General features: G+C 40.4%; 1 protein-coding gene across 2 annotated transcripts in view; it reads left to right on the top strand.

The window, feature by feature from the left end:
* The window catches only part of CACHD1 (cache domain containing 1), a 222,680-nt gene that overhangs the window by 36,886 nt on the left and 164,831 nt on the right, over window positions 1-20,963 (top strand). The window lies entirely within an intron of this gene.

Raw genomic sequence — 20,963 nt, 5'->3', positions numbered from 1 at the left:
TGTGAGATCTATTAGTTTAAGATTCTAGGCAGAAAGGTGTTGGCCGCTCATTACTTGTAAATTAGTATATATTTCATGTATTCTGCTTTGGAGGTTGTTCCTGATGTGCTAGGATCAGAGAGGAACAGACTTTGGGGGTCAAACCTTCTCTAAATTTCTCCATCCAGAAAGAGTTCCTTTCAGTCTACTCTTTGTGTCTCTGTTATACCACTTACTGTGCACATTTGCCTGCCCAACTAGTAGATGCTCCTTGAGCCAAGTACTACCTTCTCATCTTTGCTTCTGAGTTTGAGACTGTGTGCAGCACAGGCCAATTGCATCAAACTAATGGGCTACCTGGTTAATGTTGAGATGAAAAGTGATGTTTTTAGCTTTTTTGCTATTCTTTTACTCTCTGGGATAGAAAAGAAACATCTTGCATGGACTTGGGGAGAGTATTGGCTCAAAGGCATCTGGGGGAAGAGGTGGGTCGAGAGAATGGGGGAACTGGAGTAGGAACCTGCTGACAGCCCAGGAGATGGAGAATGTGGAAACTCAGGTTGAATTAGGAAGATGAGCCAGAAATAGACAAGAATGAGCTTTCAAGGAGCTGAGCGTGAGAATGGAACTTGAGCTCCATGGGAAATAGCAGAGAGAAAATAACTTCCTTTTGATATGTTGAAAACGTGATGTTAAAAGGAAAGACCATATCTTTATGAGTCAGAAAACTTGAGTTCTTGCCTTAGTATATGCCTGGCCAAGTCATTTAAGGTTGGGGCCTCCATTTTTTTACAGTGGGAAAAATGGTGTATCCTATCGTCTTTCCAGCACATTTTTGTAGGAATTATATAAGAATGTGCATAGAAACATTTTGTAGTAAGTGTGAAGCACAACACAAACACTGGTGTGGAGATGCATGAGAGAACTTCCTGCAGAAGGAAAAGAGGTGCATTTAGACTCAGAACTTGAGAACATGTGGTCTTTTTTGTGACCTCAGATTAGCAAATCAGTCTCTAAGCCTCCATTTCCTCACGTTTTAAAATGAGGATAATGCCTGCCTTCCATGCAATGGGCCAGACAGACAAAGAACACACTCGCATTGGGACAGTTCTAGAAAACTTGTTTCAGATACCGCCATTAAATGTTTTCTGCTCCCTCACTTAGCTGTATTCCTACCAGGTTCACCGATGTTGCTTCTCTCACTGATCAAATAGTGGGCGAGGTAAGAGAGGCGTGACTCACAGGGAGAGTCATACTTGCTGTTCTGACCTGACGCTCCCAGGTCTGATGCTGGGTTACCTCCGCAGACTTAAAAAAGCAAACAAAAACCTCTGAGGCTCAAGACAGACTCCTCCAACCTGGATTCGTTACCTCCCTGGTTCTTCTTTTTTATCCTTGAAAAAGGTACCGAGCTCCCAGCTACTTGCCTTTCCTTCGGTGTCTCCCGCCATCTCCCCTCTAGGGTTCTTCTCCTGCCATGATTGGCCGCCGTGTCTCCCATCTTTGCTGCCCAGAAGACAAGAACAAAGGAAAAAGATCTTTTTCTTTTTGCTTTTAAGGCTTTTATTGCTAATTATAAGAGAGAAGGCAACAGGGCATCACAGAAAGACTCCTCTGAGACTTATACAGGACTCAAAATTTAATGTTCATGCTCTCTGTTACCTCATTCCTAACTTATATGTGTGGATGGAAAATGCTCCCTGCTTTTATTCTTGAGGGTTGGGGCTCGTCACCTCTTTGAACCGTCATTAGCAAAGGCCTTATAACTTTCTCCATTGTGGGGCCTTTTATGCCTGTGGTACCCGCCCCTTGTTGCAAGTGTGGAGTTTTCATTTTTTAGAGGTCTTCAGACTGGGTAATAACAAGTTCATGTGGCCTCAGCTCTGTCCAGGAGAGACTAATTGCATAGCAAATCCCAGATCGTAATAAGGAATTGTTGAAAGAACACCGTTTTTAATCCTTTCTTTGGCATCAGCCACTTACTATTAAAAAGGTAGATCTGAATCAACTAAAGACGAACAGCTTTAGTTCATTTATCTTCCTTGGCTTAAGAAAATGGGTAGGAAGGGAAAGGGTCTTAGGGTAAAACACTGAAGTTATTCAGTTATTTTATAAGGCTTAATTTTTCTTTGACCATGAAATTGGCCCTAGAGTGCTTTTTGAAGTAGAGAAGTTTTGTTAAATCTCCAAGGGTAAAAGAAAAACAATATTATATTATATATAAATGTGAAGGTAAAACTATCAGGTAAATTTTATGAAAACATCTGTTTTGAAAAATCTATATACCCACTGTAGTATTAGTGACATTTGAATCCTTTCTCAGTTTAATTGGTACTAAGAAAGATTCAGGCATAGTAGAGACAAGGATTCTCAAAAACTCTTGGGTGTATTTTGTGTTGCATAACTACTGTCAAGATGTTTAACTTGAGGATTATGAAGAAACGATAGGTTTCAGAAAAATACATTTTTTAAAAAGGTTGCTGAAAAACTGACAATCTGGATGGTACAAGCGCCACATATGCATATAAAGTCATGTTTATGAAAGAACAGTGAAGAAGGATAGAACATTTATTTAAAAAAAAAACTATATTTAGTGCAAGTTAGGGTGCTTCTTAAAGCTGCTTTTTAAACACATTTTTACTGGGCGTCAAGAGCCAGGAGTCTTAGATGGATTCTCATGCTGGCACTTGACCAGCTGCTTGAACTTGAGCAAGTCAGTACCTTCTCTTATCTAAAAAGGAATGGGGAGGTATAGTAGAAGCGCTCCCATGGGGTTGGGATGAAGATTCAGTGAATCTTTGAACGTTTGTTGCTGTTTTGGCTGCACTTCATCTTAGACACCCTTTTTGAGGAAGGACAGATGCTCCTTCTTTCTCCCTGCTCCATAAACATCTAGGGTGTATCAGACAGTTAATGTTTTAAGATGATGGAGGAGAGATTCCAGGGACAGGACAGCCCGATAGTCATGGTGGCCTTCTAGGGAAGCCGTTTTAGTGATTTGATCTCCTTGGGGATATTCTCAACTATCTAACCTTGCTGAGTTCCTGTCTCTTGTTGTGTTTCTAATGTCTTTCTGACAAATTCCTTTTCCCCAATTAAGGTAATTTCTATCTTGATTCTTTTTTTCCCGTGGTGGTGGTCATTATCCAGCATTGTACAGTTTTTAAACTATAAAAAACAGAAATTGGCAGAGAGATTGGCCCAGTGGGTTTAAGATTCAGATAAATTCAGATGTCAGGTCCCCTTGTAAGTCTCTCTGCAAGATTGTTGTATAATTTAAATGAGATATTGCATATTGGAGTGCTGTGGGACCCTGGGAGCTCAGTGCATTTGTAACTTGTTCTTCCTGGAGGTTCTGATGAGGGGAAAATCTGTGGGATGAATATGGTTGTGGGTACTGTTTGGGATTTAGAATGTCAAAGAACAGGTACAGAGCTTGGATGTGGTTCTAGTCCTTGCATCAGGAGTCCCGGTTGAGCCAGTAAATGCAGGACATTTTTCTGCTGCTTTTAGCTATGTGGTAGGTAAAATGCACAAGTATCTTGTAACTGTTCTTATTTTTAGTGTACCTGAGATCTCTACAGGCACTCCAGGACACTAGAGCAGATAGTGAGGGTGTGATAGTGTAGTAGGGAGAGTTGAGAGAACATTGCAAATGAAGAAGATTAATGTTTACTGAGCTCCTATAAATCAGGCACTATATGTTAATGTTTTTTTTTTTTTTTTTTGTCATTTGATGTTACTTTATTTTATAGATGAGGAAATCCTCATTGAGAGGAAGTCTTAGTAACTTGCCCAGTATCAGTTAGCAATTTGGGGAGGGGGGGGATTGAGCATTCATTTTTCAGGGCTTTTATATTTCAAAGTCTAGCCTTTTTCCATGCCCTTCAGGCTAGGATAAATGGAAAATTAAAGAAGGAAATGGAATAAAGAAAGACTTGAGAATAGCGGTTACCTAGGAAAATCAACCACCATTAAGTTCCAGAGATAGACTATTGAGAAATAATAAAGGATAAGGAATCATAAAATTGTGAGACTGGAATGGTCGCTTTTTTTTAAGGAATAAAGCTCATGGTCCCCTCTAGCTGATCACTCCTCCATCAAAGTGGTCACCCAGCCTCTTCCTGCAATAGTGGTGGGAGCATCTTACTTCATTAGATGGTCTGCTCCATCTGTGGACAGCTCTGGCCATCAGGAGGTTATTCTCTATGAATTCCAGAACTTCTTCTGGCTCCAAGTTTACCTGCCTACTTAGTGATTACAAACAGTCGTAAGCACTTTGAATTGATAATACTACGCAGCGAAGTGGTTATGAGCTAGATATCTAGAATTAAATTGCTTTGGTTTAAATCCCAGCTCCTCTGCTTACTAACCGAGGCCCTGGGAAAGTCACATACCCTCTCTAAGCTCTCATCCACACATGGGGGCCACCTCATACTCTCGTCTTGAGGATCAGATGAGGTGAAGCATCTGGCACAGTCCGTGGCATGAAGTGAGGCTTTTGCTAGGGTTTATAAGGTTACCGATTGTTATTACTTTCCATGACTCTCTGAGGTAGAAATGATTCCTATTTATCAGGTCTTGGAAACTGATGGAACTTCCTGAGCGTCACGGAGAAAGCAAATGAAAACCCTGAGGTTCAAGGGCAAATGATTCAACTTTTGCTCTTCTTAACACTTCTTACCACTCCCCGACTCTGAACAGAGAGAGGGTACCGCAGGCCAACTGGAATGACAGAAGAAAGAAAGAAAGAAAAAAAACCTACACCCAGCAGATCTGACAGTCTTGGGCTAAATTCAACACGTCCACACTTCAGATTGCTACATCTTCCTCTCTTTTTTTCTCCTAAAGAAAAATTTCCTTTTGAAACTGGTATTTTAGTTATTTGCATTCTGTATTCATCAGCACATGTATGAGGTATCACTTCATATATATTTTTTTTAATTTTTCAAATAAATTTATTTATTTATTGGCTGCTTTGGGTCTTTGTTGCTATGCACAGGCTTTCTCTAGTTGCAGTGAGTGGGGGCTTCTCTTCATTTCGGTGCATGGACTTCTCATTGTGGTAGCGTCTCTTGTTGGGGAGCAAGGGCTCTAGGTGCATGGGCTTCAATAGTTGTGGCACTCGGGCTCAGTAGTTGTGGCTCATGGGCTCTAGAGCACAGGCTCAATAGTTGTGGCGCACAGGCTTAGTTGCTCCATGGCATGTGGGATCTTCCTGGACTAGTGCTCAAACCTGTGTCCCCAGCGTTGGCAGGTAGATTTTTAACCACTGCACCACCAGGAAAGTCCCTACGTATTTGTTTTGAATAGCTAATAATAGTCTCTTTGGGGGAGTAGAACTTTGTTTTTCAGTATATGTGTGTGGTGAATTTGACATGAGATACAGTTTTTTATTTTCCACCAAGTATTTCCCAAACCCTATCATAATCAGGCCACGCTATATATTTTACAAAAGATCAGATACACTTTGTTAGCTAAATGTTCATCTCTGGCCTGTGAACATGCTTACACAAGCTCATGCCAAACAGAGGCATAAATTTCTATTTTTTAAAGTTCTGTATTTCTGTTATCAGTTGATGTTACCAGATTCTGAGAGCCTGTCACTAGATTTCAAACCTTGATTTTACTGCAAGCTGATTTACATTGAATAAGCCACTTGAGACTATGTCTGCAAATTTATAGTAATAGATCTTACCAGCGTTGTTCTAAGGTAGGTTTTCTCAACCTTGACACTAATGACATTACGTGGGAGTGGTGGAAAAGGATGTGCCCTGTGCATTTTAAGATATTTAATATCTCTGGCCTCTACCCACTAGATGTCAGCAGCTCCCCCTCCCTCCCACCCCCCATCACAGTTGTGATAACCAAAAATGTCAAATGTTCCCTGGGAGGGGGCAAAATTGACTCCTCGTTGAGAAACACTGTTCTAAGGTAGAATACTATATGTAAAAGCCTGTTGCAAGCTGAAGAGCTGTGAGATAACTACTGGACATTTTGTTAAATATCTACTCAAGGTAAAACACTGTGCTAAATGCTATGGAGAAAAGAGACTTACAGTAACCATGTGTGAGTTACCATCCCTACGTCTGAGCAACTGTGTAGACGGAGGTGATACAAGGTAGAATTTCATAAATGTGTAAGGTTCAGTTAATATATCAAAGGCAAGGTGGCATTTCGCATTTGAGTTATACCTTAAAGGTAGAGATGTAAAGGACTCCAGGAAGAAACCATTGTTTCTTTTGATAGGTTGCCAGTCAGAAAATGGACATGAGTGAAGTAGGCCTTAAATGCCTGCGGCAAACCAAAAGTTGTATGACCCACCTAAAGGAGACAGTTTTTTGTCAATGGAAGCCAGTTGTTTGTAGCAAGAAGGTTAGTCTGGTATTGCCAGATCTTCCAGTTTTTCAAAACATGTGGAAAACCCAGATTTTTGTTAAATGTAAGATTTCCTGAATTTTAAACATTGGCTCAAATTAAAACACCCATAACATCATGCTGGTCAAACAAAAGAGGAATGCAGGTCAAGTTGGCTTGCCAGTTTGCAGCCTCTGTTCCAGGTAATCTTTTCAGGAGGGCCCTTCTCCCATGCTTTTTGTTTACAAAACAAAAAAACTGTTGGAGGAAAGGTTAAACTGGCAAGTTCCTTCTTACTGTATCCTGTCCATCCCTACCTGTGTTTTACTTTCTCCATTTGAACCTTAGTTATCCAGATAAAGTTTGGATCTAAAGTTTTGACCTAGCTTCAGTAAAATAACATTTTTTGGAAAATGTGAGCATCCTTCACTTAAGAATTCTCCAGGGTCTGCAGCTAAAAGTGAGACCTGGAACGGTTGCCAGTAAATGCCTTTTGTAGCCTTGGAAATGCAAAGTGATTTATCACTTGGTGGTAATAACTGGAGACCTTTATATACAAGAAAGAAGTTAAGGGTAAAGAGGCCAAAAATAACAAGTATAACCATATGGCTTGTTTCAAGAGGTGTCCATATGGCTATCTAGCTTAAAAGGACTCTTGCCAGCTTGACTGTGAGTTTTCTTTTCCTTCCTTTCCTTCCTTCCTTCCTTTCTTTCCTTTTTTCCCTTCCTTTCTTCTTTCCCTTTCTTTCTTTTTCTTTTTTTCTCTTTCTCTGTCTGTCTGTCTGTGTCTGTCTGTGTCTGTCTGTCTTTCTGTCTGTCTTTCTGTCTTCCTTTCTCTCTCTCTCTTCCAACATTGTAAGGAAGGAATTTCTTCTTTTACTCTAGGTTTTGAAAAACTGAACTATAGCTGGGGAAGGAATGTATCCGTAGGCAACAGAGCTAGGTTCATAGTTGACCATAGGATTATTGATATTTACCTTTGCAGCAAAGCTATGTGATAACCCCTATTTATATTCTTTTAAGTCTCCAGAGATGGCTTAGCTTTTATGATGGTGTCCAAGTTCCATGTCTGAAAGCCTGGCTCAGCGTGCCACCTTGATCTCAAGGACAAAGTGTAAAATACTTCATCAAATGCCTTGAAAAAATCAAGGTATATATTAGTTCACACAATTTCTACTTGTAAAGTGAATGGCATAATTTGGCATGATTTGTTCTTACAGAGTGCTTATTTGTCTTTAGTAATTATAATTAAATCTATTTTATAATTATTCTGAGAAAGAGCATGAGGTTGACTAGTCCATGGGCTGTTGAGCTCACATGTCCTTCCTTGGTCATACCGGAGATATTTTCCCATGTTCAGGTTTTCCAGATCTCTTTGTTGGCATGTTGGTATCCATGTGATTTTTGTCACATTACAGTATTGGATTTAGGAGGAGCACACACACAACACAGAAGAGTAAAAATTAGGGCTTTACGTTAATCTGAATGGTATGAATTCTTAAACTTCTTTCCTTGCTCTTATAATGAATCCTGAACTCTCATTATTACAATGTCTACTCAGCTTAACTGAACAGTGTACCTCTTAAAAAAAATCATTTCTTTGGGGTATTCTTTGGAAAACAGAATCAGGGAGCTGTGGAAGTTTCACTTTCAGGTTATAATGAAAACAGAGAGGAAAAAATACAGATCCTACCACTTTGTGCAAGAGACTGAATTTAAATTACCCTGAGAGGTCTCCTCAAACCAGATGCATTTTCAGTCTGATTGGTTTGACATTTGTCTAGGACCTTTGGAATATAAGCTTAGGCAATTAAAAACGAAAATGAGTTTCTGTCCTTGCACGTTCACAATATCTCAAAGCATTCTTTCCCCTTCTTAAATCATTTTGACTATTAGTATTTGTGGTGGTGTGGCTTCCTCACATGAAGAATGCTATTATGCAACAGCTGTAGTTGTGTTGCCTGAACGGCTGCCAATTCTGTTCAGATTGAGCCGCAGGGACTGCTTGTTAGTTCCCTGGCTGCCTGGGCGAGAGGGTAATGTAAAATTAATGTATGAAGAAAGGCCTGTTCTCTGACACTATTGGGGGATGCAGGTGGTCTGGAGTGGTGTACAGAAATTAAACTAACATGCTGATCTCTCTGTGTTTATGGAAAAGTGGCTGGGATTCATGGTTCCAGCTCTGGGATTCACTGATTTTAATTTAAAAGTTGGGAGGACATTGAAATGTCATCCCTTCCCTTGCCTGGCTCTACTTCCTACATTAAAAGCATGCATAAACCCTGAGATTTTGAGATCCTTAAATTTTTGGAATTTGGGGTGTGCTTCATAGAGGACGTGGTGTAAAGAGTTTGTTAAGCATTCTCACATACAGACTATAGATATCTAAAAAAATCTTACTTATTCAAGTAGTCTTTTTGTTGATAAGTAGCATGGAAACTAGACTAATGCTGAACATTTTCAGATTAATTCTAAGTTAAGGATAATGTAACATGGGTCCTTTGTTTAGCAATATAGTACCAATTCTTCATTTACCTGTCCTTTTCATATTTTTTTTTCCTGTTGATTTGGCAATCAATGATAAGTTATCTCTCTTCCCATTTTAGCTAAAGCAGTTTGTTTTGCATTAAGTGTCCTGTGATGTCCACATAACTCTGTGGCATCATTTCTCATGTTGTTCTAGAATAGCTGGTTTGCTGATCTGCCTCCTCTCTAGACTGGGAGCCTGACTACATAACATTTTATTGCGTCTATAACATTTTATTGCGTCTGTAACCACAACATCTAGCATGGTGCCTGGCACATACTGGGTGCTTAATAAATGTTTGTGCATTCATGAACAAACTAAAGATTCTGGTTCTGAGCCAGGTTATTATTACTATTATTATTTTTGCAGTTTCATGAACAGTATCTCATTTAATCCTTAAACCAGTCTTTCACGACAGGTGTCATTATCCCCGTTTCATCTGTTATTATCCCTGATTGATCTCAGAGCTGGTTAGAAGAGAGAGTCTGGGTTTAAACCCAGGTTTTCATCCTCTTGACTATTATTTGTTTTAATTTGATTAAAGTATAGTTGATTTACAATGTTGTGTTACTTTCTGCTGCACAGCAAAGTGATTCAGTTATACATGTATCATATATATTCATTCTTTTTCATATTCTTTTCCATTATGGTTTATCACAGGATATGGAATAAAGTTCCCTGTACTATATGGTAGGACCTTGTTGCTTATCCATTCTCTATATAATGGTTTGCATCTGCTAACCTCAAACTCCCAATCCTTCCCTCTCCCTCTCCCCCTTGGCAACCACAAGCCTGTTCGCTATGTCTGTGCATCTGTTTCTGTTTCATAGGTAAGTTCATTTGTGTTGTATCACTTAAATGACACATCCTCTTGATGCCTGTCCTTACTGCTATATAACAGGAGCATATTCTCTGATATAGAAATGTTTCTAGGGAAACTTTTTTTTTTCTTTTAATTTATTGGCTGCATTTGGTCTTCATTGCTACACACGGGCTTTTCTCTAGTTGTGGAGAGTGGGGACCACTCTTCATTGTGGTGCGAGGGCTCCTCATTGCGGTGGCTTCTCTTGCCGCAGAGCATAGGCTCTAGGTGCACGGGCTTCAGTAGTTGTGGCTCACAGGCTCAATAGTTGTGGCTCACAGCTCTAGAGCGCAGGCTCAGTAGTTGTGGCGCACAGGCTTAGTTGCTCTGCAGCATGTGGGATCTTCCTGGAGCAGGGATCGAACCCATGTCCCCTGCATTGGCACGTGGATTCTTAACCACTGCACCACCCAGGAAGTCCCTAGGGAAACTTTTTTATAGAGAATTTTCTCTCAGAATTTACTAGAGCATTTTTTTTTTGTATTCCAAACCCTTCCCCTAATAAACAATGGTGGAGTTCCACCGAAACCAAAACCTCAGATACTTGTCTAGCAAGAGCTGGAAAGGAAAATATAGCATCGGAGTTAACTGGAGTCAGAAAGACCTGGGTTTTTATTCTAGCTTCTCTGCTTACTAGCAATGTGACCTTGGAGCACATTGGGCAAGTTTTGTCGTATGTAAATCGGGGATACTATTAGTACCTGTCTCTCACAGGCCTGTGGGAATCACAGGAGATAATGCAGGTAAAACTCTTGCTGTATGTCTGAGACATTTCTCAACAAATGCTACCTGCTGTTGTTTATAGGTACATTTTATTCATTCAGCAAATATTGGCATACTGTGTACCGGGCACTCTTGTGTCCTAGTAGTTCATCAGTTACCAAAACAAAAATCCCTTTTGGCATGGAATTTCCATTCCAGTTGTTTAGCAGAGGAGAGCTAGACAATAGACATAATGAATGTTGAGGAGTAAATTATATATTGTGCTGGAGAGTGGCTAATGCTACTGAATAAAAAAGAAGTAAGGGGGGGGTAAGGAGGGTTAAGAGAGTTGGTTGGGGCCTAGGGTGGCCTTTGGTGTTGCCATGAAATAGCGTATTCACCATGGGCCTCACTGAGAAAATGACACTTGAGCATATGACGTGAAGGATGTGAGGGAGTGTGCCACGTGGATCTCTGGGAAGAACCTGGCAGAGGGCTTAAGGTGGGGGTGAACAGCAAGGAGGCTACGGTGGCAGGAAGATAGGAAGAGGGCTCACTAGGGCTTCAGAGGCCACTGTGAGGAATGGGGAGCCGCTGGGGGCCCCTGAGCAGTCACCGTCGCGCTCAGTCACCGTCGCCAAGCTGCTTCTCGTCCGGAGGAGGGGCCTGGGCCATGTAGCTCCTTACTCCTCTTCCTCCTATCAGCTCAACGTTTCACACTTTAAATGTGTGGGGAAGAAGCGTGTTCCACCACCCCAGGGTGGCTGCCCTGCCTACTCAGTGTCATTGATTGAACTTGGCAGCCCTGTGGCTGTAATGGTTGTATTCCTTGGGAAACAAAGGAAATGATTAGATCTTAAGAGGGAAGGAAAGTAGAATCCTGTGGTAGCACAGCTTGTGATCCTCTTTGAACGTGACTTGATGTCTTCCAGGCTTCCCCTACTGAACCAGGAAACCTTTGTAGAGGATCCTGGGAGGTGTTGGTTGGTTTAGTGTTTTTTAAATGTTTGTATCTCCTTACAGTGAGGAGGATCCATTATGGGGTAGGAGGAAGAGCTTAAGTGTGGTAATTTGTCAGCTCATGACCCATGCTTAACTTCTTTCGTCCGAGATAACAGCAGCAGACATAGTTTCAACACACACGGGGATGGAAAACATTTCTGTGCTATGTCTCCAGTGAGAATCAGTGACTCTTAAACCTGGCTTTTAGCGTCTGAGATCATCTCCCTCTGTTTCATTTGTGTCTTCTTAGGCTCAACCAAGTTCACATGTAATCTGTTTTTTTTAATGCACGCGCGGGAATATGGTGATACTAGGGAATGGTAGATGGGATGCAAAATTTAACACAGGACCTCATGGGATTGGAGTCAGAAGAGCTAGGTTCCACGCCTGGCTTTGTCAAAGTAGCTAAGTAACTGTTATATCTCTGAGTCTGAAGTTCCTCCTCTCCAAAACGGATTGAATCACATGTGCCTTTTCTACCTCATAGAATGGGAACAAAATGAGGTATACACGTCACCAAGTTACTAGAATTGTGACTACAAATGTTGGGAACCACTTTTCGGGTGAAGTTCTTGTTTGGGAACTGAGAGGGTGGGATGATTATTGTTTCACCTTTTGTAGAGAGTATCATGTCAAGTGTGGGTGTTTCTCTACTGCTTCCCTGGAGTTGAAGTTTTGGGCTTTCTTTCAGGTTATTGACAACCTGTTGCACTCTAGAACCCTAGAGATAAGGGCCTTCCTAGACCATCAGCCTGTACCTTCCAACACACACCCTAACAAGACTGTCCTCTGTCTAGTGGGCCTACTAATATTTTACCCCTCACAATACCCCATCTTTTACCCATTATGGCAATTAGTTGAGGTAATTTTGGAGACAGACATCACTTAATTGAGTTAAAGCTTTACAATTGAGGGGTTACTCATTAGCAGGAACTTTTAAAAATCTTATTAACCCCTTGTTATCCATGGAAAAATTTGCTCAAAAGTCTGAGAGACTCAAGTAGCTCCTTGGCCTGATTGATAAACTTTTTGCCTTCAGCAATGGAAATGTGGGAAAATTCCAGATGCTAAATAGTCTGAGGCCAACAGGTTGAGGCAATGGAACTTTTTGTTTGAGGCACAGCCAAAATTGCTAAGAGAGTCACATCAGATGCCCTCAGGAGATCAGATTTCAGAAATGGAAACGTGCAACACCTTAGAAAAATAATTCGTCTGCTCCAGGCCTCAGTTTCCTTATCTCTAAAATAAAAGGACTGGCTACGTTGGTAATAGGGAACTAACTCATTATTATTTCTAATACTTTTAAACTATTTAAGTTTGAATTGACTTGTTTTTCCTTCCACCAAAAAGTTATCAGTGACTGCCCATTAACTGTCAGTCAGATCCCTTGAAAAGCTTGAGTTAACCAGAGTTAGTATAATACCAAGTTGGTACAATTCCAGGACAAACCAAAAAACTCAACGTTTTACCTCGTCTAGGACAGACAAATTTTGACTTTTTTTTTTTTTTTCCGCCAAACAGCTCTCAATCACTGACACCTGTTGTAAACTGACCTAAGCCAGTTTTGTTATGCACAGCTCCTAGGGTTTTGGCGGGTAGATTTTAAGAGCAGCCAAACTACTTGAGGTGAGTGAGGTTTAGCTATTATCCCACAGCCCTGCCACCTGGCTGTAACTAGAGCAACCCTGAGACACGACTCTGCTGCACATACAGATGTTAACAGCCAGACATCAGCCAGTGGGGACAAAATAGTTCCTGCAAAATCTCTCTGTATGCTTGATAAAGTCCCAGCTCTGTTCGTTTAGCTGCTCTGGTCACCACCTTGCATGAAAACTGCACTCCTAGACCTGACAGCATTCCAGAGGAGCATCTCTTATCCTTAATAATCAGCACCAAGCAGCTGGCCCTCTTCCAACCATGGCTGGACTTGGGGCTATTTAGGGAACAAGCCTATCAAGGCTGCATTCTTGGTCATGTAAGGGTAGGGATTGCTCTAAAACATTTTGGCCAGTCCTTGTAACTTGAATATATCCTTCATTTCACCAGTGAGGGTCCATTTCCAACATTTACAGTGCCTGTCCGTAAGCCACTCGTCTCACCCCTCCTACCCCAGTCCACCCCGACATTCGCTTTGCTGATTGGCAAAGGGACTGGTGCTGGTTAACATGGATAACAGAAGCATTTGCGTGCCTTGTTTTGGAGTATAGGCTTCATGACTTTTAAAATTTTTTGTTATTGGCTGCATTGGTTCTTCATTGCTGCACACGGGCTTTCTCTAGTTGCTGTGAGCGGGCATTACTCTTCACTGTGGTGCACGGGCTTCTCACTGTGGTAGCTTCTCTTGTTGCGGAGCACAGGCTCTAGGTACGTGGTCTTCAGTAGTTGTGGCATGTAGGCTCAATAGTTGTGACGCACGGGGTTAGTAGCTCTGCAGCATGTGGGATTTTCCCGGACCAGGGATTGAACCTGTGTCCCCTGCATTGGCAGGCGGATTCTTAACTAGTGCACCACTGGGGAAGCCCCAGGCTTCATGATGAGAACATGAGTTGCCTACCCCTGGAGAGGGCCTTCTTGAATATAATGCCTTATTATATTCAGAAAGTTGAATTTGAGATGTAGTTGAACCTAATTAACTCACACGTGATATCATGTTACCTGTACTGAGTTATTGCTAAGTGGGCATCTTAACACTGTCTTCAGAACCCCATTGGTGGAAACCACTGTTGTTAATGGCACTCTGTAGGAGTTAGACTTTGAAATGATCTGTCAGGATTCCTTTGTTCAAAAAGCCTTGCTTAACTTCCACATACTCAGAAGCATCTCCTGTCAGGGAGTGGAAAATCATATTAGTTACCATTTATTGAGCACTTAATGTGTCAAGTACTTTTATGTACATTGTCTCTACTTATCTTCTCATCTGCTCTGTGAAGTGGAGACTCAGCTCCATTTCATAGACAGAAAACTGAGGCTAAGAAAGAGATGCAGTGGAATCGTTATCTAAACCTAGGTCTGTCTCTGTAGGTTGGGCTGTCCTATAATCCCTACATTAGTCTCTTTTTGCTACATCACAATTACCCCAAACTTTATAGCTCAAAAACACCGGTTTATTGTAATTTCTTTAGGGCAGTATTCAAGGCATGGTATGGCTGGATTCTCAGCTTAGGGTCTCAGTGGACTGAAATCAAGATGTCAGCTGACCCATCAACAAATGAATGGATACAGAAGATGTGGCATATATATACAATGGAATATTACTCAGCTATAAAAAGGGATGAGATGGAGCTATATGTAATGAGGTGGATAGAACTACAATCTGTCATACAGAGTGAAGTAAGTCAGAAAGAGAAGGACAAATATTGTATGCTAACTCACATATACAGAATCTAAAAATGGTACTGATGAACTCAGTGACAAGAGCAAGGACGCAGATACAGAGAATGGACTGGAGGACTCAAGGTATGGGAGGGGGCGGGGGGTGAAGGGGAAACTGAGACGAAGCGAGAGAGTAGCACAGACATATATATACTACCAACTGTAAAATAGTCAGTGGGAAGTTGTTGTATAACAAAGGGAGTCCAACTCGAGGATGGAAGATACCTTAGAGGACTGGGGCAGGGAGGGTGGGGGGAACTCGAGGGCGGGGAGTCAAGGAAGGGAGGGAATATGGGGATATGTGTATAAAAACAGATGATTGAACCTGGTGTACCCCCCCAAAAAAAATAAATAATTAAAAAAAAAAAAAAGATGTCAGCTGAGGGGGGTGTAATTATCACCTGGGTTTGGGGGTCATCTTCCGAGCTCACTCATTTCTTTGTGGTTGCAGGACCGGGGTCCCGATTTTCCTTCCAGCTGTTGGCCAGGAACCACTTTCAGTTCTTACAGGCGGCTCACTACCTTGCCAGGTGGCTTCCATATGCAGTTTGCGCTGCGGATGTTGTTTCCTTCTCAGCCAGCTGGAGCATGCCTCTCTGATTCCCCTTCTGGCACTAGCCAGAGAACTCTGGGCTTTTAAAGGGTTCATGTGATTAGGTTAGGCCCACTGGCTTATCTCCCTTTTTGAAAGTCAGCTGTACCATATAGCATAGCCTAATGACAGAGTAAAATGTCAATCCCAGAGATTATGCAGGGCATGTATAAATGGGGGCCAGAAACCTTGGGGCCATCTTAAAATTCTACTCAGAAACTTTGATCTAGAAGGAAGAGAGAGGGAAAGAAAAAGAGGAGCTGGAGCTCTACCCAGGGTGAGTGCCACAGTGGGAGTCCCTAATCACAAGGGGTGGTAGGTTGCAGGTGCCTAGATATGGAGACGCAAGGTAATAAATTCCTTGGGCTTCACCATGGCCCCTAACACCAACAAACAGTAACAGACCTTGGAATATGGTCTAGGCAAGATCCAAATGAGCCTTAGATGGGCAGGGGGCTTGATTTCCTAGTTATATCAAATGGGTTTTATTTTGTTCCACAGAGTGAGTACCTGATGAACAGGTACGGGCTTGGATATGATCACTGCTTTAAGAAAGATAGCTTTGTGTCTCTAGTGGTCACATAGGGCCTGTAACACAGTATTTGCATGTTAAACATCACTGAATCGAGGATTGTTGGAGAATGTATGACTATGTACTTCCTCATTCACTCTGTTCTACCTTAGAAACCTACTACCTTAAAAAAAGAAATAATCTCTTAAAATGATAATGCCTTTCAGTTAAATAGCACCTGACAATATACAAAGTGCTTTCACAGAAACAATTTTTTCTGATTTCATTTTTAATCGAGATGTGAGATACTGTCAAGTGCACAAATCTGAAACGTACAGCTTGATGAAATTTTACACGTGTATATCCTTGTGTAACCCACCCACCAAGGTCAAAATAACAGACAGGACGTTTCCAAAGCCCTGGGTAGCTCTCTTGCACCCCTTGCTAATTAATTCCTTTTCTCAAATGTACCACTATTCACAGAAAGAGAAAAAGGTGACAGAGAGGAAGGACATTTTGTGACTGCGCAGCCAGGAGAACTTGTATCCTCTTTCTTCCAGAAGATACTGTACCCTTGGACCAGAGGCCTTCCTAGTAGACCATCTTTTAAAGGCAGCACTAGGTTCAAGAATGCCTTCTTGCACAAGATTCTGAAGTAGCCATTGGTGCTTTCATATCCCAAGTCATTTTTGTTCTCAAATGAGTCAAATCAAACATATTGAGTATTTACTGAATATCATGATATACATCTCTCTTAATAGAGATTTTGATGCAAGTGGGGAAAGCCTTGTCACTTCCCACCTGCAGAGCAAATGGTTTCCTTATATTTGGTGGAATGGGATATAAGGAATAAAGTGTCTTATGCTCCAGATGCTTCTTTCTTTCAGAGGTAGTAAATGAAAAGTTTTGATTTTGACCTTTGGCTGTCTCCTTAGAACTCATAAAAAGCATTCATATCTCCAAGAGCCATCCGCACTTCCTGTGTCCTTCTTCTGTAGGAAAGTGATGTGTGCTTGACCATGGCCAGGAAAAGCTAGTTAGAAGAGCAGAATTAAGGACTGGAGCCAGTAGTGTAGGATCTTTTTCCTTTTTAAAATAGGTCTCTGCATTTTATTTATTTTTAACAACTTTACTGAGATATAATTCACACATTTAAAGTACACAACTCAACTGTTTTTAGTATCATCACAAATGCTGGCAACCCTCATCTCAATTTTAGAACTTTTCCATCACCACAAAAAGAAACTCTGTACCATTTAACTGTCACAGTCCTATCCTCCTGTCCTTTTCTTCCAGCCCTAAGCAACCAGTAATCTACTTACCGTTTCTATAGAGTTCCCAGTTCTGAATGTTTCATGTGAATAGAATTATATGTGATCTTTGTAACTAGATTCTTTCACCTTGCCTAAGATAAGTATGTTCAGGATTTATCCATGCTGTAGCATGTATCAGTGCTTGATTCCTTTTTATTACTGAATGATATGCCATTGTAGAGATATACCACATTTTGTTTACCCATTCTTCACTTGATGGGCATTTGGGTTATTTCCACTTTTACAGCTACTGTGAATAACATTGCTATAAGGATTTATGTACAAATTTTTCTGTGGATATGTGTTTCATTTCCCTTTTTTAATCAATTATTTTATTAAAGTATAGTTAATTTATGTGTTAATTTCTACTATACAGGAAAGTGATTCAGTTATACATATATACACATTCTTTTTTTGTATTATTTTCTATCATGGTTTATCACAGGATATTGGATATAGTTCTCTGTGCTATACAATAGGACCTTGTTGTTTATCCATTCTATATATGAAAGCTTACATCTGCTAACCCCAGCCTCCCACTTCATCCATCTCCCAAACCCCTCTCCCTTGGCAACCACCTGTCTGTTCTCTGTGTCCGTGATTCTGTATCATAGATAGGTTCATTTGTGTCATATTTTAGATTCTACAATACATATAAGTGATATCATACAGTGTTTGTCTTTCTGACTTACTTCACATACTATGATAATCTCTAGTTGCATCCATGTTGCTGCAAATGGCATTATTTCATTCCTTTTTATGGCTGAGTAATATTCCATTGTATATACATACCACATCTTCTTTATTCATTCATCTGTCGATGGACATTTAGGTTGTTTCTATGTCTTGGCTATTGTGAAAAGTTCTGCTGTGTTTCATTTCTCTTGAGTATATTCTTATGAGTGGAATTGCTGGGTCATTTGGTAATTCTGTTTAATCATTTGAAGAATTACCAGACTCTCTTCCATAGCAGCTGCACCATTTTACATTCTGGCCAGCAGTGTATAAAGGTTCTGCTTTCTCCACGTCCTAATCAACACTTCTTGTTAATGACTCTTTTAAAAAAAAATCTTTATTTATTTATTTATTGTCTGCTTTGGATCTTTGTTGCTGCGCCCGGGCTTTCTCTAGTTTTGGTGAGCAGGGGCTACTCTTCATTCCAGTGGGCAGGCTTCTCACCGTGGTGGCTTCTCGTTGCAGAGCACAGGCTGTAGGTGCATGGGCTTCAGTAGTTGTGGTGAGTGGGCTCAGTAGTTGTAGCTCGCAGGCTCTAGAGCATAGGCTCAGTAGTTGTGGCACACAGGCTTAGTTGCTCCGTGGCACATGGGATCTTCCCAGGTCAGGGCTCAAACCCATGTCCCCTGCCTTGGCAGGCAGACTCTTTACCACTGCGCTGCCAGGGAAGCTGCAACACTTCTTGTTAATGAGTTTTTGTCTAGCCATCCTAGTAGATATGAAGTGGTATCTCGTGATTTTTGGTTTGCATTTCTCTGATGACTAATGATGTTGAATATCTTTTCATGTGCCTATCAATTATTTGTCTTCCTCGGAGAAATGTCTATTCAAATTCTTTTCCTATTTTATAATTATTTTTCTTACTGAGTTGTAAGAATCCTTTACAAAATCTAGATATAAGTCCATTATCACCTACATGATTTGCCAATATTTTCACCCATTCTGTGGGCTTTCACTTTCTGATGGTGTCCTTTGATTAATTTGATGAAGTCCAGTATATCTGTATTTTTCTTTTGTTCCTCGTGTTTTTAATGTCATATCTAAGAATCTTTTGCTAAATCCAAGGTCATGAAGATTTGCCTCTGTGTTTTCTTCTAGAAGTTTTATAGTTTTGGCTCTTACATTTAAGCTTTTGATTCATTTTTAAGGTTAGCTTTTGAATAGGGTATGAGATAGGGTTCAGCTTCATTCATTTACATGTGACTGTCTAATTGCCCCAGCACCATTTCTGGAAAAGACCCTTCTTTCACCATTGAATGGTCTTAGCACCCTTTTCTAAAATCAGTTGGTCATAGATGTACGGATTGGTGCAGGTTCTTAAAAACTCATGTTAGATGTTATTGTAGTGGGAAGGTCGGTGAACAATATATGGGAATCATACTATATTTGTAACTTGTAAGTCTGAAATTTTTTCAAAAGAAAGCTTTTTTTAAATTGAAGTATAGTTGACATAGAGTACTCTATTAGTTTCAGATGTACAACAAAAAACATTTTAAAAAATGTTCTTGCGACATAGGCAAAATTCAGGAGATTTGGGCTCATTTAGTAGTTTCCTCCTAATTATGAAAATACCAGTGAGGAAAATGGCTTCCTGTATTTTATTCTGGCATGGCCTCTTTTCCAAGTGAAAGAGCATTGCATCTTGGCTGCAAGAGAAAGAGAAGACCCTTAGTAGAGTTTGGAATGATCTGAGTCCAAGGAATTAGACCATGCTCTGCCCTAAATGCTGGCACAGTTTTAAAACAAAAGCATAAATTACTGTGTTGTCCTGCTCCTCATTGCTGCTCCCATTCTTCCCAGTAGAGCTTCCCAGTCTGTAAAGTTTAGCAGTTGAATTTGAACTTGACTGGATATTTAATGGTATTTAAGAATTATTATTAGTGGAATAATAGTATTGTGATTTTTTTTTTTAAATAGTCTTTTAGAATTTTAATGCAGATTTGCAGATGACATTACTGGGTGTCTTCAGTTTGCTTCAGAAATAAGTTAGGTTGGGGAAGTGGGTTTATGGGTGACCAAGACTGACTGTGACTTTGGTTGAAGTTAAGTAATGGGTATGTCGAGGTTTGTTATACTATTTTGTCTTATATAGGTTTTCCATAATAAAAAATAGTTTGGGGTGGGTTTGTTCATTTTTAATACAACAGTGGAAGCATTTGAGAGGCATGTCCATTTGGAGCTGCATTTGCTTTACGTAGAAGTGGGTCTTCTGAGTTTGCACGCTCTTGCCTAGACTGGTGTGGAGGAGCGCTTAGGAGCAATTACTGGAATGCACACTTCTCAGATGCAAAATGTAGAGGCTTTCTGGATCCATCTGAGGTCTGTTAGAGCCCTAATAGAATTCATCTGGTGCTTACAGTGCCCTTTTTGCTCTGTATGTTATAGATGCTAATCTACAGTGCTCTTTGTTGCATAGTTATGTAAGTTTATTTTTTTAAAGCTTTTTAAACCCATGATTCTGTAAATCAGTACACTTTTTAAAATGGAAGTTTATATATAAAATATACATTTATTTGTGTATATATAGATTTGATAGTTTAAAAAAGTCAGAAATAATCTACAGAGAATTTGGCCATGGCGGGGGTTGAACTATACTCCTTTGCAGTCATTGATTTTGCCATTTGTAGAAGAGACTTTCGCATGCTTTATGCCTTCTTGCTGTCTTTCTAATGACTAGTTACCTCAGTAATGCAGTATGAGTCTTTATCCAAGAACGAGATTCTTGCATAGAATTGTTATAGCTCCGTGTTCAGATGACTAAAGCTTTCAGAACAATGTTGAACTGAAAAATCTGTACAAAAAAAAAAGACACCATCTGGAAATTATTCCATGCTTTATTCTTGCTTTTGCTCGTATAATGAAACACGAGCAAGCATTCCAACTTCTCCTAATTGTTGAACTTTGTGATGTAAATTGTGCCAGGCTCTGAAAAGGCTCGTAAAGCTTTTGCTGACTTTTTTTGTTTTGTTTTTACATATTTTCAGTGAAACTATCTGTGCTGTTGTAACTGA

The sequence above is a fragment of the Hippopotamus amphibius genome, chromosome 1 (assembly GCF_030028045.1).
Source record: "Hippopotamus amphibius kiboko isolate mHipAmp2 chromosome 1, mHipAmp2.hap2, whole genome shotgun sequence".
In the NCBI taxonomy this organism is placed as follows: domain Eukaryota; kingdom Metazoa; phylum Chordata; class Mammalia; order Artiodactyla; family Hippopotamidae; genus Hippopotamus; species Hippopotamus amphibius.
Note: the sequence above shows the minus strand (reverse complement) of the source record. Positions and strands in the feature narration are given on the sequence as shown.